Source organism: Arachis ipaensis, chromosome B06 (assembly GCF_000816755.2).
Source record: "Arachis ipaensis cultivar K30076 chromosome B06, Araip1.1, whole genome shotgun sequence".
NCBI lineage: Eukaryota > Viridiplantae > Streptophyta > Magnoliopsida > Fabales > Fabaceae > Arachis > Arachis ipaensis.
Genome location: NC_029790.2, coordinates 20,268,533 through 20,273,751, shown reverse-complemented (window position 1 = coordinate 20,273,751; position 5,219 = coordinate 20,268,533). Strand labels below are relative to the sequence as shown.

At 32.7% G+C, this 5,219-nt stretch overlaps 1 long non-coding RNA gene across 1 annotated transcript; it reads left to right on the top strand.

The window, feature by feature from the left end:
- On the top strand, window positions 1,962-3,643 carry LOC110263918. Its single transcript, XR_002349648.1, has 3 exons — window positions 1,962-2,274; window positions 2,375-2,438; window positions 2,729-3,643. It is a non-coding gene; the product is annotated as an uncharacterized LOC110263918 (long non-coding RNA).

Genomic DNA, 5,219 nt, shown 5'->3' with positions numbered 1-5,219 from the left:
AGGATAAAAATATAAATATTTTAAAAAGTTCAGAGATACAGAATAATTTACAAAAACTTAATAATAAAACTCAAGTTAATAAGTTTTGAGTAATATGATTATTTAAAGTTCAAGTTAATAAGTTTTGGTAATAAAGAAAAATACTACTGTTACTCCGGTATGATTATTATTATCTATGTATTTTTAAAATATTATATATTAGTAATTTGTATTATAACAAAATAGAAGAGTTAAATAGTAACTTACTTAAAATTCGTAAAAAGATGAACCTCAGTTGAGAATCTTATGATTCAGTCTTCATAAAATATCTAGGAGGAGATTAGGGAAGGGTGCGAAGACAATTTGTGTTATTAAAACAAGGAAAATAAAAGAATGATAAATAGAAAAAAAAAGAAGGAGAAAGAAAAGAATGTATTAATTAAAGGGAATATCTGCCACATGAGAGCAGATTTCTGCTACAGGAGAGTAAAGAGCAAAGGTTAAAAGATTCTAACAAATCTCTGTCACAAGAGATTAGAGAGCAAAGACTAAAAGTTTCTAACGAATCTCTGCCATAGGAGAGCAGAGCATAGCAAAGAAGAGAATGTATTAATTAAAGGAATCTCTGCCATAAGAGAGCAAAGGGCAAAGATAAAAAGACTTTAAAAGATTGTCTACCACATGAGAGCAGATGCAACCTTGTTTGGGTCTTAGACTCTTAGGGCCAAATGTATAGTGGGGACGCCCACACATTGTGAACTGTTTTCCATATGTAAGCATATTACAACACATTTAAAAGTCACATTGTATGCGGCCTGACCGTAAGACTTATATGCGCACTGTATGCATCTGGAAAGCCATATTTAGGACTTGTGCCCGAGTAATATCGGGAGCAGGTAGGCAACCGACACATGAGCTCATGGCCTGCATAGGATAGACATGCATCATAATTGTTTGTGTATACTTCTCTGTGATATGTGTTTCTGTGATTGTCTATGTGTGTGCTTCTTAACTTATGATTTTCTTTGTATCTTTGGTTTGTTAAAGTTGTTTGTATTCTGAGGTTTGTTGCTGTTGGCTATCTATTGAAGATTATAAGTATTATGTTGTAGAATTGATGTGTAACAAATAATAAAATGGACATAACTATCCACCCTGGCTCTATTAAGAACTCTCTAGTTCTTACCCCCTATTTCCACCCCTTTTAGCTACAGTTGCAGACTTATTGCGAAGTTGCGGGAGCATAGAAGAATATGTTTGCAAGTTGAGTTGTTGTTAGAATTTATTTTTCCTCTTGCCTTGTTAGTCAAAGTTTTATTCAGAGAGGTAGGTTTTGTAATTTTTTTTGTATTATTAATAATAAGTATGTGAATATATGTTATTTGTTCTTGATGAAAATGTTTTAACTATTTAGTAAAACTGTCGACAGGTTAATGCGCAAGTTTCAATATTAAATAGATAATAAAGGAATTAGGTTAGTAATGCCTTACTTATGGTACGATCATGACGTACTAAAAGTTGGGTCGTTACACTGGTCACTAAATCGGTTGTTCATTGTTAAGATAGCGACTGATTTTATTGACTAATAAAATCGATCACTAATAGTCACCGAATTAGCGACTGATAAGTTTTTATACAACTAGAATAAAGTTGATCGCTAAAATCGGTCGCTATTTTTCAATTTAGCGACCGAATTAGCAACCAAAACAAAGAAGTAATGTCTTTGGGACTCTTTGTCACAAAATCAGTGGCTATTTTTTTTAACTTAGTGACTGATTTTGCAACCGATATGGAAATAAGGTGAAAATTGGTTGGTTGCTAATTCGGTCGCTAAGGCTGTGGTCGCTAATTGTTAAGATAGCGACCATTTTAGCAACCAACAAAAATTATTGTTATAAACTAATCAATCACTAAATCGGTCGCTAATTTAAATAAAATAAGACAGTTACTGAGTTACCCTTACTAACCCTAACTCACCAACATCATTTTCATCTTCTCCAAATAGATATTGAGTTACCCGCTGAAAGCACAACACCTCTTCATTAGTGCCATTGTCATCTTCTTCATCGCAGCACCATCTCCTGAGGTCTCATCGTCGTCGCCTTCGTCTTTGAGATCTCGGCGACGTCGCCTTCGTCTTCTGAGATCTCGGTGCCGTCGCCTTCGTCTTCTGATATCTCGGCGCCGTCGCCTCGTCTTTTGATATCTTGGCACCGTCGCCGTCGCCTTCAATTTTTTCAACGATATCTATTCCCTAATCCATATTTTCTAATTGTCGATAACCTCCTCAAACAGGTACTTTGTTCCCTAGTCCAGATTCTGATCTCTTCTGTTAGGACTTTTTCACCATATCTATTCTAGAACTATCAATTATGCATTATGTTTTTGTCTACAGATAAGTATCTATCAGTAGCAGAATAATATGTTGACTTGTATATCATACTTCTCATATTTTTAAGGTAAAATGTTATGTTGATTTCCTATCTAGTATAATGTTCTAAGCAGAATTTGAGTAAATAGAGTCAAGAATATATGTTCCTTACCTAACTTCTTCATGTCAAAGTGCTAGAGGATAAAAATTAAACTACAAATTTGTTAGCATTAAAGTATCATTAGTGAAAAAAATATGATAAAATCCTGAAGGTGATAAAATCTTTTATTATTATCATTGTGTGTAATTGAATGGTGTAATTGATTTGGTTTTACTAATTTAAACATTGTGAATTTTCATATATTTCGGTGGTTTTAGCTTATTGGAAAGCTGGTTGCTCTGTCACAAAAAGGTATTCTCCTCTCCCCGTCGATTTAAGTTTTGCTATGTTTGATCTATTTTCTGTTTGTAATTAATAGTTCTATTTTTTACTGATTTTGAAATTGAACTTCGAATAAGAAAACAAGCATACAATTGTTGTTGCACAACTTTGCTTCTTTTTGTTATGTATAATCTGGGGAAGGACTTAGTGTAGCATGAAGAATATGAGTGCTTGCTGAACACCATGGAAGCATGTGTCATTGATGTTTGGCCTCAGTTGGTAAGAAGTTAAGAGATTATTAGGAATTCACCACTTGTCACTTAATACTAATTATTAATTAACTTTATTTGAGGATGAAGATTGAGGAGTATTATGGTTTGTTAAGAAAGAATGTTGTTAATGTGTAGTTACAAATTTTTTTGGTTATTGTCTGCATAATTACCTAATTTTGGTTGTTATACTTATTTTAGTATTGTTTTGTTGTAATTGTATGGATTTGTTTGTTGCCATTGCGTTCATCAATGGTAATTATAATTGAAATTTAATATGAAAAATTATTGAAGTAATTTATTAAATCCAAGAGTCAAATAAAAAAAGTGAAACTATCCTAGCTTCTTGAAAGTTTAGAAGAACAAATGACATCCAATCTTACTCCTACTCCATTTGCTATAGGTAGTACACTTTCATCATTAATTCTCAATCCAAGTACTTCTGAAAACACTCAACTAATGTCAGATCAAAGAGAACATGTACCTAACAAAGAAGCTGAAAAAGAAGGTGATTAAATTAGAGTGTTATCTATTCACGAGTCTTCAAATATTGACATAGGTCAAAGGAGGCTAAATTAGACTTGGCAGAGGATGGGTATGTTTTAACATTTTTATTTTTTGAATTTGACCACTTATATTGTATTCCGGTTAATTTTAATTAATATCTATAGATTTTTACCTTCACCTACTGTGGCTCATGCAATTTCGTACATTATTAAAGGACATTACTCTCAGCTATGACTTTCATGGAAAAATATACCTTATACTACTTGAAAAATTTTGGTGAAAAAAGTTCAAAGTAAGTTTTAAAGGAATATTTAATTCTTTGGTAGATTAGGAATTCATTTTAAGTTTGAAAATTTTAATATATATTAACTTACAACTATTCTTGCTTGCATTGATTATGCAGCACAAATATCAATTTGTTTCACTAGATCTTTATTGAGCTCGGAAAAATTTTGAGAAGTGAGGTACTGCTTTACTAAAATATTTGTTGGGAAAGGCCCGTGCAATCTGTGTCAAACCACAATGAATAGGAAAAGTAGTGTGGGATGCGCTTTGTGTTTATTGGGATACTGATGCTGAATTTCTACATAAGAATGCACAATGCAAGTTAAATCGAGTATCTAATTGTAGCGAATTTAGAGCGGCTCTTCATACTACTGGCTCAATTTTTGTTACCCAACACAAAGCTAATATGATGATGTTATAGAAAATGTAACACCCTAACTACCAAAGCTCACGCTTCCGGCTGCGTAACTCTGATAGCTCGGACATTACGACGACACTTATACTATTTAATACTAAAATATGAGCCTGTTTAAAACTCTAAACCGCAATACCGCTCCCAAAGATACTTTCGTTCGATAACGTACATCCATAAATACCATACAACTTATAAAAACTCATAAAGGGTACATACATATATACACTTATATACATAGATAATATTATAAGCATTATCCAATACAATTCCTATCCCTACTCTTTTCAGCCTTGGCTTTAAAGATCTCATTTCTCAAATCATCTTAGGCTCATAAGCCACTTTTACTCAAGGTAAATTCTCCTTTGAAAACAATTCCACTCTCGGCATCATCTTAGAAAGGAGAGACAAATGTCAAAGACAATACTCATAGATTTGAAAGAATATATCCAATTCCAGATAAACAAGGATGTTCAAGCAATGAAGTTTGCTAGACATAAATCAATTGACAACTTCAAAGATAACCCTTGGATAAAAGAATTTCAATAGGTCCAATAAGAAGAATCAGCACATTAATTTGTACCAAATTCAAATTGGGTCGAAGAAGTATGAGGTTTACAGAAGAGAATATTTCAGACCCAAGACAAAGCTCACAGAACTCGAGCACGATTAAAGGTACTTCCGAATACATTGTTCATAAAGGAACCAAAACTTGCGGAAAAACCACTTCGCAGTCTAAAAGAAAGGTTAAGTAACAACGTCCTTCAAGAGAGTAACAAAAGCATAATCGTGGCTTTACCTCAATACAATTTCATGTTGAAGTAAATCATGTAGAGTTTTAAAAACAAAATGCACACAAGTTTCGCTAAGAGCTAAAATATTTCCTCAAATATTTTAGAAAGATAATTAGGTGCACAACTTAACCAAAAGTAATTCATAAAACTCGGCAGAGAAATCAAATGCTTGTTCAAAAATTCCCAAAATTCATATTCAAACAAGCGTGTATAACATTCA